The sequence below is a fragment of the Siphateles boraxobius genome, unplaced genomic scaffold, assembly GCF_051911475.1.
Source record: "Siphateles boraxobius isolate OS27281-9 unplaced genomic scaffold, OSU_SipBor_1 24, whole genome shotgun sequence".
NCBI lineage: Eukaryota > Metazoa > Chordata > Actinopteri > Cypriniformes > Leuciscidae > Siphateles > Siphateles boraxobius.
The window spans coordinates 1,361,170-1,379,086 of NW_027508855.1; the positions used below are offsets into that span (position 1 = coordinate 1,361,170).

Here is a 17,917-nt window from a genome sequence, read left to right on the forward strand (position 1 = left end):
TACTTATATTGTAATTACGTTATAGGTACACTATAATTACCGAAGGTTACGCTGTAAAATCGCTTTAATTACGCAGTACTTTCCGGGCTGTAATCTAAAGTGTTACCAAATGTTATTACAATTTTACCAGGCCTGTTATTTTCATTGTATTAATTAACATCATGTTAAACTTCATTATTTACAAGGTTTGTTTTACATCGTTTGACAAGGGACCCGATGGAGAGATGTCTAGTTGCACTTTACATTGTCATGTCATATTCATGTTTGATGCTTTAATTAATAGTTTTTCAATCGTTCAGATGGTCAGCTGTACTACAGAAGATACAAAGGTACTGCCCGTGAACTGAGATTGAAGGTTGTCTGTGGTGCAGAGGATGCAAATAAATGTTTTATCGAGTTTCATGCTAGCATTGGTGCACATTGTGGACAGAAAAAAACCAAAGATGTCATATCCAAAAGATTTTACTGACCAGGGATGTCCGTGGATCTTGACAAATGGGTAATGAAGCCATTGAAGGATTTTTAATAAAAGTCCATAAATTTAATAAAATCTTTCTTCTATATGTTAACTGATAACTTCTTTTTAAACAGGTGGCTGAATGTGTTGCATGTCAGGCAACCAAAGCGTCAATTAAAGAAGAGGTTAAAATTACACCTATACAGGTAATCAATCTATCTATCTATCAATCTATCAACTGTGTCTGTCCATTCTTCCTACCTTCTTTTCTTTCTTTCCCCTACATCTGCACCAAGTTAGAATATTTACACAATTTACTGAATATTTTTTATCTAATTATCCTTTACCACATTTCTTGCAAGGTTACACACCCTTTTGAACTTTTAGGGATGGATCTGATTGGGAAACTCACCCTCACAGACAGTGGCCATCAATATATTTGCAATATAATCACAAAATGTATTATTAAGTTTTTTTATCAGTTTGAGGCACCAAAATGCATACTCACAGACCAAGGGAGGGAGTTTGTTAATAAGGTAAATAAAAGCTGTACTGCTCAAATGTAGTTTTGAAAAATATTTCCCTAAATTGATTATAATTTAAAAAAAAAAAATTATTATTATCAGATCAACCAAAATGTGTCCAAAATTCTTGGCATCAAAAGGAGTTTGTGCTCACCTTATCACCCCCAGACTAACGGTCTAGTCGAAAAGATGAATGGGACCATACAGAGGTACTAAATTTATACTGTACATACATTTTTATACAAAGATCCTTATCTTTAAGGATATCTTAAATAAGCCTATTAGAAAATGTTATTTGGTTATTTTAAAGCTATAATGGCATTAGCAAGAACTGTTATAAAATAAAAATGGTATTCAAATATATTTATAGAGACAGTATCTTCTGCTAAAACTATTTTAATGTAAATTAAGGGCTCTCAGCAAATTGGTCTCCAAAAAACCAAAGGAGTGGGACAAACACCTTGATGCTGTCATGTTTGGACTAAGGACCAAAAAACAGATGACGACAAAGTTAGCTCCATTTCATATGATGTTTGGTCGTGAGGCACGGTATCCCTCTGAGGTCCCTGAAAATTGTCAAGTGGGTGTTTGTTGTCTTCTGTGTTTGGTTTCATTTTTATGTGTATGTATTGCATTCAGTATAAACTTACATGAATTTGAGATGATCAGGTATTTTAAACTAGAAGCAAATGTTCCTTTTTTTCAGATTGACAGCTCTGTTGAAGCTATCGTAGGAATCGAAAAAATGACTGAGTATGTCCTGAAACTTGATGAAATTCTTCAAACTGCCCTTACCCACACTGCTCAGGTTCAAAAAAGAATGACAAGGAAAGAACAGAATGCAAAGAAAGTGAAATTCTCTGTGGGCAACAAGGTATGTAGGTGTAATGTTCGGAGCCAACAAAGAAAAGGCGGAAAATTGGATCCAAATTTTTTGGGTCCATACAAAATTAAAAACATTAAAGGCAAGAATGCTGATCTGATAGATGAGAGAGGGGTCATTTGGCCAAAAATTAATATTGACCACTTGAGATTGTACACTGAGGAGATGCCACGCATTCCACACAAGATTGTGTCTGAAAGATCAACACCAACTGCATCACAAAAAAAATGTCCATCTGCTGCATCGCCTGTCTTTGCATCTGGATCTGTGCCATCTTCACCTACCATCTTCAAAGTGGCTGCATCACCTGTCTTTGCAACTGGATCTGTGCCATCTTCACCTACCATCTTCAAAGTGGCTGCATCACCTGTCTTTGCATCTGGATCTGTGCCACACTCACCTACCATCTCCAAAGTGGCTGCATCACCTGTCTTTGCATCTGGATCTGTGCCGTCTTCACCTACCATCTCCAAAGTGGCTGCATCACCTGCCTCCACATCTGGATCTGTGCCACCCTCACCTACTATCTCCAAAGTGTCTGCATAACCTGTCTCCCCCCCTATATCGGTTTCATCATCACCTACAATCTCCAAAGTGGCTGCCTCACCTGCCTCCACATCTGGATCTGTGCCACCCTCACCTCCCATCTCCAAAGCGGCCGCATCAGCTGTCTTTGCATCTGGATCTGTGCCGTCTTCACCTACCATCTTCAAAGTGGCTGCATCACCTGTCTTTGCATCTGGATCTGTGCCACACTCCCCTACCATCTCCAAAGTGGCTGCATCACCTGTCTTTGCATCTGGATCTGTGCCGTCTTCACCTACCATCTCCAAAGTGGCTGCATCACCTGCCTCCACATCTGGATCTGTGCCACCCTCACCTACTATCTCCAAAGTGGCTGCATCACCTGTCTCCCCCGCTATATCGGTTTCATCATCACCTACAATCTCCAAAGTGGCTGCCTCACCTGCCTCCACATCTGGATCTGTGCCACCCTCACCTCCCATCTCCAAAGTGGCTGCATCACCTGTCTTTGCATCTGGATCTGTGCCACACTCACCTACCATCTCCAAAGTGGCTGCATCACCTGTCTTTGCATCTGGATCTGTGCCGTCTTCACCTACCATCTTCAAAGTGGCTGCATCACCTGTCTTTGCATCTGGATCTGTGACACACTCACCTACCATCTCCAAAGTGGCTGCATCACCTGTCTTTGCATCTGGATCTGTGCCACCTTCACCTACCATCTCCAAAGTGGCTGCATCACCTGCCTCCACATCTGGATCTGTGCCACCCTCACCTACTATCTCCAAAGTGGCTGCATAACCTGTCTCCCCCGCTATATCGGTTTCATCATCACCTACAATCTCCAAAGTGGCTGCCTCACCTGCCTCCACATCTGGATCTGTGCCACCCTCACCTCCCATCTCCAAAGTGGCTGCATCACTTGTCTTTGCATCTGGATCTGTGCCACCCTCACCTCCGATCTCCAAAGTGGCTGCATCACCTGTCTTTGCATCTGGATCTGTGCCACACTCACCTACCATCTCCAAAGTGGATGCATCACATGTCTTTGCATCTGGATCTGTGCCGTCTTCACCTACCATCTCCAAAGTGGCTGCATCACCTGCCTCCACATCTGGATCTGTGCCACCCTCACCTGCTATCTCCAAAGTGGCTGCATCACCTGTCTTTGCATCTGGATCTGTGCCACCCTCACCTCCGATCTCCAAAATGGCTGCATCACCTGTCTTTGCATCTGGATCTGTGCCACACTCACCTACCATCTCCAAAGGGGCTGCATCACCTGTCTTTGCATCTGGATCTGTGCCGTCTTCACCTACCATCTTCAAAGTGGCTGCATCACCTGTCTTTGCATCTGGATCTGTGCCATCTTCACCTACCATCTTCAAAGTGGCTGCATCACCTGTCTTTGCATCTGGATCTGTGCCGTCTTCACCTACCATCTCCAAAGGGGCTGCATCACCTGTCTTTGCATCTGGATCTGTACCTTCTTCACCTACCATCTCCAAAGTGGCTGCATCACATGTCTTTGCATCTGGATATGTGCCACACTCACCTACCATCAACAAAGTGGCTGCATCACCTGTCTCCCCCGCTATATCGGTTTCATCATCACCTACAATCTCCAAAGTGGCTGCATTACATGCCTCCACATCTGGATCTGTGCCACCCTCACCTACCATCTCCAAAGTGGCTGCATCACCTGTCTTTGCATCTGGATCTGTGCCGTCTTCACCTACCATCTCCAAAGTGGCTGCATCACCTGCCTCCACATCTGGATCTGTGCCACCCTCACCTACTATCTCCAAAGTGTCTGCATAACCTGTCTCCCCCCCTATATCGGTTTCATCATCACCTACAATCTCCAAAGTGGCTGCCTCACCTGCCTCCACATCTGGATCTGTGCCACCCTCACCTCCCATCTCCAAAGTGGCTGCATCACCTGTCTTTGCATCTGGATCTTTGCCACACTCACCTACCATCTCCAAAGTGGCTGCATCACCTGTCTTTGCATCTGGATCTGTGCCGTCTTCACCTACCATCTTCAAAGTGAATGCATCACCTGTCTTTGCATCTGGATCTGTGCCACACTCCCCTACCATCTCCAAAGTGGCTGCATCACCTGTCTTTGCATCTGGATCTGTGCCGTCTTCACCTACCATCTCCAAAGTGGCTGCATCACCTGCCTCCACATCTGGATCTGTGCCACCCTCACCTACTATCTCCAAAGTGGCTGCATCACCTGTCTCCCCCGCTATATCGGTTTCATCATCACCTACAATCTCCAAAGTGGCTGCCTCACCTGCCTCCACATCTGGATCTGTGCCACCCTCACCTCCCATCTCCAAAGTGGCTGCATCACCTGTCTTTGCATCTGGATCTGTGCCACACTCACCTACCATCTCCAAAGTGGCTGCATCACCTGTCTTTGCATCTGGATCTGTGCCGTCTTCACCTACCATCTTCAAAGTGGCTGCATCACCTGTCTTTGCATCTGGATCTGTGCCACACTCACCTACCATCTCCAAAGTGGCTGCATCACCTGTCTTTGCATCTGGATCTGTGCCACATTCACCTACCATCTCCAAAGTGGCTGCATCACCTGCCTCCACATCTGGATCTGTGCCACCCTCACCTACTATCTCCAAAGTGGCTGCATAACCTGTCTCCCCCGCTATATCGGTTTCATCATCACCTACAATCTCCAAAGTGGCTGCCTCACCTGCCTCCACATCTGGATCTGTGCCACCCTCACCTCCCATCTCCAAAGTGGCTGCATCACCTGTCTTTGCATCTGGATCTGTGCCACCCTCACCTCCGATCTCCAAAGTGGCTGCATCACCTGTCTTTGCATCTGGATCTGTGCCACACTCACCTACCATCTCCAAAGTGGATGCATCACATGTCTTTGCATCTGGATCTGTGCCGTCTTCACCTACCATCTCCAAAGTGGCTGCATCACCTGTCTTTGCATCTGGATCTGTGCCACCCTCACCTCCGATCTCCAAAATGGCTGCATCACCTGTCTTTGCATCTGGATCTGTGCCACACTCACCTACCATCTCCAAAGGGGCTGCATCACCTGTCTTTGCATCTGGATCTGTGCCGTCTTCACCTACCATCTTCAAAGTGGCTGCATCACCTGTCTTTGCATCTGGATCTGTGCCGTCTTCACCTACCATCTCCAAAGTGGCTGCATCACCTGTCTTTGCATCTGGATCTGTACCTTCTTCACCTACCATCTCCAAAGTGGCTGCATCACATGTCTTTGCATCTGGATCTGTGCCACACTCACCTACCATCTCCAAAGTGGCTGCATCACCTGTCTCCCCCGCTATATCGGTTTCATCATCACCTACAATCTCCAAAGTGGCTGCATCACATGCCTCCACATCTGGATCTGTGCCACCCTCACCTATCATCTCCAAAGTGGCAGCATCACCTGTCTCCCCCGCTATATCTGTCTCATCATCACCAACCACCCCAGCAACACAGTACAGCACCAACTTATCAGCAGTAAGTCAGTATCAGAACAAAGTAAAGGTATAAACCAATGAAAGTTAAAAAATCATGTTTTCTCACACTTAACATTTCTTATGACATCTATCAATACAGTTGTTCAAGAGGCATGGGCAGGAAAAGATGTCTATGTATTGCTCTCCAGAATTGGGCCGTATAAAATATTTTTTAAAGACATTAATAAAACTGCCCCAAATAATGAGCTTGAAAGTGAGGTAAGATGTTTAAGTCTTTTTAAATGTTCTATGATTTAAATTGTAGATATCAAATGTCAAAGGGATGGTTCGGAGTAAAATCAACCTAGGGTCATTTGCACCATGACATCGAGCCAAACACCCCCCAGAAGCCTTTTTTTCCCTTGCCTTATTAAACAATATTAAAATTAGAGCTTATTTAAAGTTATCAGCCGTATGGCTTAGTGCAGTAGTTCATAATTGTTAACAAAATATTAGTGCATTCCTGGAACTGAGTGTCTTTACACTACTTACTTAAGCAACGCTTTCTGTCAAGACTTTTAGGTGCTTTTTTCAACTCACAGAAGTGACGTCAACATCCATGTTTGCAGTAGCATTTGCCGTCAGGCAAGTGTTCATTAAATAAACTCCTGATGTACGTACAAACTTTCCAATGCCTCGTTTGTTGAGTACAGAACCTACAGAATTTGTACTATTGTATAGGTTTGGTACCATTCTGGGCATTCATAGTGAGGTAATTTACGAGATACAATTATAGAGCCGTTATCGCCTGCACTAAGCCATATGGCTGATAACTCTAAATAGTTAGGATGTACTGACATATTTGGGGAATTCTTGAAAGAGTCTGTTTGAGATGTCTGGCCAACACTGTTTAAAATCTTTAAAGGTTATGCTGCCATCTCAAAGGAGGGCTTTGTTCCTTGATCCTCTGGGAGAAAGTTCTGCAAAACAGAAACGATGCCAGGATATGACAAGGTCTTTTAAGTTGTTAATCAAAAAAAAATTGTTTCTAATGTACATAACTCATCTCTACAGGATTTCTACAGTAAAATTAGTTGTTCCAGTATCACAATATTGACAATATTTTTTTATTTGTTAAGGGCTTTTATGCGACAAAAGGGATGCAATTTTTCAAGGTGGTCCTGCGATATGCTGCCTCACCCAAAACAACAAGATGGCACATCATGCGGTGTCTTTGCTTTGAAAGTAAGTAATATTTAATAGATAATTTATGGCATTGTCCCAAACTGTCAATGGCCTAAAGTATGATCTCGGGAAACTCAATTAAGTTGCTAATTATGGTGTACGTGGTCTGCTAATGTCAAATTCATGTTTTATTTTACTTAACTTTACAATATTTCTTTTTTTTGGTGATATTTTTCCTTTTTACTTTGCTGAATTTGTACTTAGCGAGGAGCCAATTGTTTTCCTTAACACACCAGAAGGAGTGGAAGAATTGAGGAAAGCAATAGCTGTGACTCTTCTCCAAAACAGTGGTACATGTAATGTACAGTACTGGTCAAAGATTTGGAGACATTACTGGTTTAAATGTTTTTTTTTAAGAAGTCTCCTATGCTAACCAAGCCAGCATTTATTGGATCAAATATACAGAGAAAATATTAATTTACATTTATATTTAATCATTGTGCATTGTTTTATTCTGGATCAGTTGCAAAGGCTTGATAGAACATGTCAGAAGGCCTGCTAAGAGAACAGGTGGCACAGTAGACCTAGGCATACCACTGTCGGACAAAAAAACAGGCTGCAGTCGGGATTTTCCTTTCCTTAAAATAACGGATTACTTTTTAAAAAAAATAACAAGTTACTGAATTCAGAGGCATTTTCTTTCCTGGTTCGGTTGAAACACGCCCCATAATCACAGCCCAATGGAGCAGTATCAGACTCACATTCTGACTAGAATCTGAGTATGACGAAGTCAGGCTATGGAGAAAGGCAAGAGAGAGAGTGTATATTGGTTATGATGTGTTTGTCAGTTTGTTGTGAGGAGAATTGGCCACTAATGGTTGTTGTTTTGTTTATGAAGAATGTTGCAGTCATCAGCTGTTAAAGGGGTCATATAATGCCATTTTTGTACAAGTTAATATGAATTAATATGAGACTTAATATGAGACTTTTTTCAAAAACATTTAAAATAGTAGTTTTTTACTAACTATTTGCAAAGTATTTTATAGAAGCTTTAAAATGAATTAGTTAAATTATTGTTATCTTTACAGTCTGCTTAGATTAGTTTAGCAGAACTTCTCCTGCTAATTGGATTTAAATATGATACATTTTGCAATTCATAGTGTACAATGATTGACTTAATGTACTTCTACAATAATAAGTCTTCTCACTACATCTTACTTGAATTGGTTATTTTAGATGACCTGAGCAATTTGTGCCATGTCTGTGGGGAGGAAAGTGGTGATACTGACTGGGTAAGTAGTTTCTGTTAACTAGTTGATGTTTTTTTAATATTACTAACTGTCATTTATCACAATTCCATCAGTTGTAACTGTGTCTGTATACTGCCTTGCAGAAAGTTATTGAGTTTTTTCTAAATTTCAGATAGCGTGTGACTGCTGCGGTCGATGGTACCACCAATCATGTGTCCGAGGGACATCAAAAGTTCACTCTCTGTGTTATGCCTGTAAAAGTTAAACAGACATGAAGGAAAAACACATTTGTATACTCTTGTTCTTTCAGTTTTTATTTTTATTTTTCATTATTCAAACAATGGATAGTACTGCACATAAACAAATATTGTATTTGTGGATATTTATAAGTCTTTCCTTTTCTGTGAATAATGGAAAAAGTTTGTATTTTCATGCACTCAGGTATTACCCTCCTGAATAGCAGAGCTGTCTGTATAAATCAAACTAAACTTTAATAGAATAAAATGTTGCATTGAACAGTATTGCTGGTGTAGGTGTATCAGACTCATTTTAGGAACCATTTGTGTATTTAGAGAGAAGAAATAGGGGGGTATAATCCAGTCAGGAGGGTAAAAACGGACCTGCCCAAATAATACCCCCCTCCCTAATAACTAAATCTGCCTATGCTAATAGAGTGAAATGTAGCATTTTACACACAGTATTGCTGGTGTAGGTGTATCACACTCATTTTAGGAATCATTTGTGTATTTAGAGAGAAGAAATAGGGGGGTATAATCCAGTCAGGAGGGTAAAAACGGACCTGCCCAAATAATACCCCCCCAAATAACTAAATCTGGCTATGCTAATAGAGTGAAATGTAGCATTTCACACACAGTATTGCTGGTGTAGGTCTATCAGACTCATTTTAGGAACTATTTGTGTATTTAGAGAGAAGAAATAGGGGGATGTAATCCAGGCAGGGATGTAAAAACGGACCTGCCTAAATAATATCCCCCTAATAACTAAATATGCCTATGCTAATAGAGTGAAATGTAGCATTTTACACACAGTATTGCTGGTGTAGATGTATCAGACTCATTTTAGGAACCATTTGTGTATTTGGAGAGAAGAAATAGGGGGGTATAATCCAGTCAGGAGGGTAAAAACGGACCTGCCCAAATAATACCCCCCTAATAACTAAATCTGCCTATGCTAATATAGTGAAATGTAGCATTTTACACACAATATTGCTGGTGTAGGTGTATCAGACTCATTTTAGGAACCATTTGTGTATTTAGAGAGAAGAAATAGGGGGGTATAATCCAGGCAGGGGGGTAAAAACGGACCTGCCCAAATAATACCCCCCCAAATAACTAAATCTGGCTATGCTAATAGAGTGAAATGTAGCATTTCACACACAGTATTGCTGGTGTAGGTCTATCAGACTCATTTTAGGAACCATTTGTGTATTTAGAGAGAAGAAATAGGGGGGTATAATCCAGGCAGGGGGGTAAAAACGGACCTGCCCAAATAATACCCCCCCTAATAACTAAATCTGCCTATGCTAATATAAATGTAGCATTTTACACACAGTATTGCTGGTGTAGGTGTATCAGACTCATTTTAGGAACCATTTGTGTATTTAGAGAGAAGAAATAGGGGTGTATAATCCAGTCAGGAGGGTGAAAACGGACCTGCCCAAATAATACCCCCCCATATAACTAAATCTGCCTATGCTAATTTAGTGAAATGTAGCATTTTACACACAGTATTGCCGGTGTAGGTGTATCAGACTCATTTTAGGAACCATTTGTGTATTTAGAGAGAAGAAATAGGAGGGTATAATCCAGGCAGGGGGGTAAAAACGGACCTGCCCAAATATTACCTCCCCTAATAACTAAATCTGCCTATGCTAATATAGTGAAATGTAGCATTTTACACACAGTATTGCTGGTGTAGGTGTATCAGACTCATTTTAGGAACCATTTGTGTATTTAGAGAGAAGAAATAGGGGGGTATAATCCAGTCAGGAGGGTAAAAACAGACCTGCCCAAATAATACCCGCCCTAATAACTAAATCTGCCTATGCTAATATAGTTTAATGTAGCATTTTACACACAGTATTGCTGGTGTAGGTGTATCAGACTCATTTTAGGAACCATTTGTGTATTTAGAGAGAAGAAATAGGGGGGTATAATCTAGTCAGGAGGGTAAAAACAGACCTGCCCAAATAATACCCGCCCTAATAACTAAATCTGCCTATGCTAATATAGTTTAATGTAGCATTTTACACACAGTATTGCTGGTGTAGGTGTATCAGACTCATTATAGGAACCATTTGTGTATTTAGAGAGAAGAAGTAGAGGGGTATAATCCCGGCAGGGGGTAAAAAGAGGCCTGCCCAAATAATACCCCCCCTAATAACTAAATATGCCTATGCTAATTTAGTGAAATGTAGCATTTTACACACAGTATTGCTAGTGTAGGTGTATCAGACTCATTTTAGGAACCATTTGTGTATTTAGAGAGAAGAAATAGGAGGGTATAATCCAGGCAGGGGGGTAAAAACGGACCTGCCCAAATATTACCTCCCCTAATAACTAAATCTGCCTATGCTAATATAGTGAAATGTAGCATTTTACACACAGTATTGCTGGTGTAGGTGTATCAGACTCATTTTAGGAACCATTTGTGTATTTAGAGAGAAGAAATAGGGGGGTATAATCCAGTCAGGAGGGTAAAAATGGACCTGCCCAAATAATACCCCCCTAATAACTAAATCTGGCTATGCTAATAGAGTGAAATGTAGCATTTTACACACAGTATTGCTGTTGTAGGTGTATCAGACTCATTTTAGGAACCATTTGTGTATTCAGAGAGAAGAAATAGGGGGGTATAATCCAGTCAGGAGGGTAAAAACGGACCTGCCCAAATAATACCCCCCCTAATAACTACATCTGCCTATGCTAATATAGTGAAATGTAGCATTTTACACACAGTATTGGTGGTGTAGGTGTATCAGACTCATTTTAGGAACCATTTGTGTATTTAGAGAGAAGAAATAGGAGGGTATAATCCAGGCAGGGGGGTAAAAACGGACCTGCCCAAATAATACCCCCCTAATAACTAAATCTGCCTATGCTAATATAGTGAAATGTAGCATTTTACACACAGTATTGCTGGTGTAGGTGTATCAGACTCATTTTAGGAACCATTTGTGTATTTAGAGAGAAGAAGTAGAGGGGTATAATCCCGGCAGGGGGTAAAAAGAGGCCAGCCCAAATAATACCCCCCCCTAATAACTAAATATGCCTATGCTAATTTAGTGAAATGTAGCATTTTACACACAGTATTGCTGGTGTAGGTGTATCAGACTCATTTTAGGAACCATTTGTGTATTTAGAGAGAAGAAATAGGAGGGTATAATCCAGGCAGGGGGGTAAAAACGGACCTGCCCAAATATTACCTCCCCTAATAACTAAATCTGCCTATGCTAATATAGTGAAATGTAGCATTTTACACACAGTATTGCTGGTGTAGGTGTATCAGACTCATTTTAGGAACCATTTGTGTATTTAGAGAGAAGAAATAGGGGGGTATAATCCAGTCAGGAGGGTAAAAACGGACCTGCCCAAATAATACCCCCCTAATAACTAAATCTGGCTATGCTAATAGAGTGAAATGTAGCATTTTACACACAGTATTGCTGTTGTAGGTGTATCAGACTCATTTTAGGAACCATTTGTGTATTTAGAGAGAAGAAATAGGGGGGTATAATCCAGTCAGGAGGGTAAAAACGGACCTGCCCAAATAATACCCCCCCTAATAACTAAATCTGCCTATGCTAATATAGTGAAATGTAGCATTTTACACACAGTATTGCTGGTGTAGGTGTATCAGACTCATTTTAGGAACCATTTGAGTATTTAGAGAGAAGAAATAGGAGGGTATAATCCAGGCAGGGGGGTAAAAACGGACCTGCCCAAATATTACCTCCCCTAATAACTAAATCTGCCTATGCTAATATATTGAAATGTAGCATTTTACACACAGTTTTGCTGGTGTAGGTGTATCAGACTCATTTTAGGAACCATTTGTGTATTTAGAGAGAAGAAATAGGAGGGTATAATCCAGTCAGGAGGGTAAAAACAGAACTGCCCAAATAATACCCCCCCTAATAACTAAATCTTCCTATGCTAATATAGTGAAATGTAGCATTTTACACACAGTATTGCTGGTGTAGGTGTATCAGACTCATTTTAGGAACCATTTGTATATTTAGAGAGAAGAAATAAATGCCAGTCTCCTTTACGATTAAGGTTGAAAAGCAATTCATTACGATTCTGAGTTTATACTGCCATCTACAGGAAAATCCATAGATTTTCTTCAATTTGAACGTTCGGAGTAGGGATCAGTGAAGCATGTGACCGAACGTTTCGTGTTTTAACTGCCATCTACCGGAAACACGGCGGTACTGTCCGCGTGCAGGCGAAGGGGGGTAGTCTCCAGCCGGGGGGTCGGAATTAGGCACAACACCTGGACTTGTGTGCGCCACCGCAGACCACTGCCATCTTGCCGTCAGAGCTTTCCCTTGCGCGCTACGAGCGCCAGCTGGGCTGGGTCGTGAGTGACTTGACAGTTGTTTTTATGAAACTCTGCTAAATGTATGCAATCACGAAGTTTTGCCTGCTTGGACTTCTTTTGGCTTAGGGGAATAGTTACTGCGGCTGCTCACCTAGGTTTTAGTATTATTCTACTGTTATCCCCAATGGAGTGAACTAATGTTTGAAGGCTGCTTTTGCTTATCACTGTCGTTGTAGATTTATCTCTCAAGTGTGGGGTTTATGTGAAGTGATTGCACCTGTACATTTTAATACCTTTGCTGTGTAAATTTCACGTGTGATTGTGTGTGGAGTTGGATACAACGTATTGAGGTAATAAGTGTGGTAGCCTCTCACTGTTTATCCGCTGGTCACTAGGGGGCGCCAGATTTTAGCATTCCTCCCATCAGTAGTTATATGATTCGGCTTATGTCAAAATGATTTATGACCCTATGATTGACAGGTGGGCGGGGCTAACCTTTGACCTTCCGGAGGATGTTCCGGAGGTCCTTTGATGTAGGGATTAACCTTTGACCTTCCGGAGGGGGTTGTTCCGGAGGTCGCTTAATTTAGGGATTAACCTTTGACCTATCGATCGATCAAGTTGACAGTACATTCCGGAGGATGTTCCGGAGGTCCTTTAATGTAGGGATTAACCTTTGACCTATCGATCGATCAAGTTGACAGTTGTCTTTACCCTATTGACCTTTGTATGATATATGAAGTTGCCAGTTGTCTTTGCCAGTTGTCTTTGCCCCATTGATTTTGACCTATTGACCCCGGGGGAAATAACTTCTTGGTGTGGGAAATCCCCTCCGTGTCGGGGTGAGAAAACAATTTTTCTAATGTCGCATATAGATTAGAATAGATTAGAATTACAAAAGTAAAATCATCTTACCGTTTCACTATGGTGAAGAATTGGATTAAAGTTGACAGTCTCCGCACTGTGTGTGTGTGTGCGTCTGTCTGTGAGTGTGTGCGTGTCATCCGATATCCTGGCATTCCTGAGCACGCTATATAAATGGGGATAGTGAGAAAATATCTCCCAGTAACTAAAGTTGAAACACATTCTGTTCTTTAAAAGTATATAAATGAAATGTACATTTAGTCATTTACAAATACCTTACACTAAAGTAGATTTGAAAAACATTCATTCCTTTAAAATAAATATCTTACTGATCCAAGTATTTAAAAAATAAAATCATCTCACCGTTTCACTATGGTGAAAAAAGCCCCATGTGCGTTTCTCTCACACCCCTTGCATTTTGACAGTCTTTGAGCTAAATGTGTGTCTGTGTGACACATGATATCCTGGCATTCCTGGGTATGCTATATAAATGGGTATAGTGAGAAAAATATATTTTTTCTAATAATGCCAAATACCTTACACTAAAGTTGAAAAACATGTAGCCTACATTTAGAAATATAATATTTTTCATAACTAAAGTTGAAAAATCATACTGTTCTTTAAAAGTATATAAATGAAATGTACATTTAGTCATTCACAAATATCTTACACTAAAGTTGAAACACATTCTATTCTTTAAAAGTATAGAAAATATTTTTTATCAAAATAAAAATCATCCTCCATGTTTTAGAGATACATACAGGTTATGAATGGGTTTACAAAAATAAAATCATCTTACTGTTTCAGAGAATTGGGTTAAAGTTGAAAAGTTGAAAAGTTCCCCGAGTGATTCCCTCTCACACCCCTTGCATTTTGACAGTCTTTGAGTTAAATGTGTGTCTGTGTGACACCGGATATCCTGGCATTCCTGAGCACGCTATATAAATGGGTATAGTGAGAAAAAGTTTTTCTAATAATTTCACATATTTTACACTAGAGTTGAAAAACATTGATCTTTAAAATGGTTATAAATTTTAGTCATTTACAAATATCTTACACTAAAGTTGAACACATTCTGTTCTTTAAAAAGTATATAAATGATTATAAAAAATCTTTTAAAAACAAAAATAAAATCATCTTACATTTTAGAGAGTTGAAGAAGTAAATCCCAACACATCATTGTCCATATAACGTATGAATGTATTTACAAAGATGCAATAAGTTTAAAGTTTTGATACAAAATATCCCCGAGTGTTTTTCTCCCACACCAGCGTTTTGACACACTGTGATTCAGAGTGGAGGAGGAATGTGTGTGTGTGTGTGTGTGTGTGTGTGTGTGTGCGTGTGCGTGTGCGTGTGTGTGTGTGTGTGTGTGTGTGTGTGTGTGTGTGTGTGTGTGTGTGTGTGTGTGTGCGTGTGCGTGTGCGTGTGTGTGTGTGTGTGCGTGTGTGTGTGTGTGTGTGTGTCAGGCCAGCAGCAGTATGAGACGTTGAGGATGTTTTGTTAGTATTAATCTTAAAAGTTAATCTTAAAAGTTTAAAAATAAAAGATAATTTAAATTCAATTCAATTAATTATTTAAAGTCTTAATAAAAACGTTTTAATACAGTCGAATCTTCTATTTATCTTTTGAAGATTACTGTAATGATTTTGTTTAACGGAGACCTAAAGTATAATGTTTATTAATTTAGTCATAGCCATAATGATTTTTGTACTGTAACAGCATATTCTATCCCGTACACCTAAACACGACCATCAAAGAAAATTGTATCTTTACATTGTTTTTTACATACTGTTTTACTCACACACACACACACACACACTAACCCGGCTCCATAAAATTAACCAATCTCTATTTTTAAATTAAATGATTATAAATAAAGTATATAACTCAATGAATATTAACAAGTATGTTACTAAAATGAATTCAAACAATTTAAACATAGTTTTAGCTAAATTAATTTATATATAAATACAAAAGTATATAAATATAAAAATACCTTACATTTCCACAGTGCTGAAGATGTAGTTCTTTATGCAATGATAAAAACAGTCCAAAGTCATAAACAAAATTGTATTCCTTTTTTATTCCTTCAGTGATAAACTACAGGGTGAAATGAATGCATGACCCCCTCACAGAGACGAGAGGAGTTACAGGACAGATGAGCCTCTGGGATGTGCCAATGTCATAGCATATGTAAAGTTAGTCTGCTTTCCAGAGTTTTATTCATACTAAATTCATTTGAAATATTAAAAGTTTAAATTAGATCTTTTAAAATTAAAAGACTGTTTAAATCAAAGCTTTAACGTTTTTTTAAAGTCGTATCTTCTATTTATCTTCTTAGAAGACTTCTGTATGATATAAATGATTTTACATAAATTTAACCTAAGGTATTATTTTTACTAAAGCGTCTGTTCAAAAAATAAAGCAAAAACTGTACTTTGGTATCTTAGATATTATACAAATTATTTCAAACAGTATTTTTGTCCATGCCGCATGAAATATGTTGTCAAAGTTTGTCACAATGTTTTTTTGTTTTTGTAGTTGTTGTTTTTGTTTTTAAGAAATCCCAGGACTCTACATTGCTCTTATTTAGATTACGTTGTATCATTTAGAAAACCACCGTACATTTTCAGAGACGCGATGTACCTTTTTTGGTCCATCACACAGCATATTTAATTTTACTCATCTTATTTCAAAGCATGATCTTACTTTTTCTACGGTAGCTATGATCTATTGCACGTATAAGGTGTATATCATTTTTTACTTTTCTTGTATCTCCCGAACTATCCTTTAATCAGTGTGGAAACATACAGGCTGAACCCCTTTACTGAGAATATACTATCGGTTATCTATATAGTAGGAGGCATGCCCTTTGACCTCCTCCATTTTGGAGGCTTACAGCTTAGTCCTTAAGCGGCTACAGTAATTTATTGCCATGTGTAACCTGAAAAAACAAGAGGTGATAAAAAATGTTAACGATGACCTCATGGCTACGGCTGTGAGAGGACTCCATTCCCTACTGAAAGAACATTGTGGACACACAGCTCTGACGTTTTCCAAGAGTATTTTGCCCAGCCTCTTCTTTATAAACAGCCAAGACAAATCATTTCTGGACCAAAAACTTTTGCACCCTCACTCCTCTTACCACGTCATCAAAAGACATGTCTAAAAGTGAGTATTGTCTCTAATATTCATTTATGCTACGGTGTTTTATTTAAAAAGATTGTTTATACATAAGGAAAAGACGGTATAATTCATTAGTGTTTTAAACGTACTATTGCTGTTTAGCTTACCCTCTAGCATGCTTTGTTGCTCTTACACATTGTTATATGTTCTATATCAAATGTTTTTGGCATCATATATGTTTCAGAAATATATATATATATTTCCCCCCCATCCAAGCACATTTTACTGTAGTTGGCCGCTGCGGGGTTTCCATAAAGGACTTTTAAAATAAATGTTTTGGTTTTTATTCAGTTTTAAATCTTATTTAGATTATTTGAGTCAAACATGGTTATATGTGCATAGGCCTATTTAATTATTTAATCTGTATTTTATTCCTCTTCAGTTACTTACTTTTTAAATTTCGGTAGGCTACTTTTTAATTCTTCCTTTACTTTGTCTTTGATTTTAACTTTTAGCACTTTGCATGATAAAATTGTTTAAAATGTAAGCTGTAAATATGAATGGCACAATGTGATAACCAAAATATATAAAAGTTAAGTCAAAGCTATTTATATAGCCTAGCGTTTTTCACATTCTCATAATTTAGTTATACATTCTGACGCTGGGACACTGTCAAGCGTCTTCTTTCAGATGGTTCAATATTTATGATATTATGCTCCCCTGAATGGAAAAGAACTGTAAACTTCACCATTGTACTGTAATGAACTGCGTTACTGCCTATAGGATGATTGCATGATTTTTTCCATTTAAAATAACATGGTCTTTCCTTTTCTCTCTCTCTCTAGAGACAGCAAACACTGCAGGACAACCGGACATCCAAGTAACATGTTAGTGTGGTTTATATTTATTTTTAATGAGAAACATTATAGAGTGCAACAGGCGTTTTCTGGAAGTAAAAACACTTCCGGTAACCAGCGACTGTGAAAAAGGGGGCAGGTACTCTATTGGGTGTATAATGAACAATTAACAGATGAAATGACAGATATTTTATGTAAACAGGCAAAATCTCTTCATCTGATGGT

At 39.4% G+C, this 17,917-nt stretch overlaps 3 long non-coding RNA genes across 3 annotated transcripts; all 3 read left to right on the forward strand.

Moving 5' to 3' along the window:
• The first annotated feature begins 406 nt into the window (after positions 1 to 406).
• Positions 407 to 883, forward strand: LOC143748513 (uncharacterized). Its single transcript, XR_013206808.1, has 3 exons — positions 407 to 499; positions 592 to 663; positions 820 to 883. It is a non-coding gene; the product is annotated as an uncharacterized LOC143748513 (long non-coding RNA).
• Positions 884 to 907: 24 nt separating this feature from the next.
• LOC143748514 (uncharacterized) lies at positions 908 to 1,530 on the forward strand. The gene is made up of 3 exons (XR_013206809.1): positions 908 to 993; positions 1,084 to 1,190; positions 1,393 to 1,530. It is a non-coding gene; the product is annotated as an uncharacterized LOC143748514 (long non-coding RNA).
• Positions 1,531 to 7,203: 5,673 nt separating this feature from the next.
• Positions 7,204 to 8,757, forward strand: LOC143748516 (uncharacterized). The gene is made up of 3 exons (XR_013206810.1): positions 7,204 to 7,379; positions 8,266 to 8,321; positions 8,452 to 8,757. It is a non-coding gene; the product is annotated as an uncharacterized LOC143748516 (long non-coding RNA).
• The last annotated feature ends 9,160 nt before the right edge of the window (positions 8,758 to 17,917 follow it).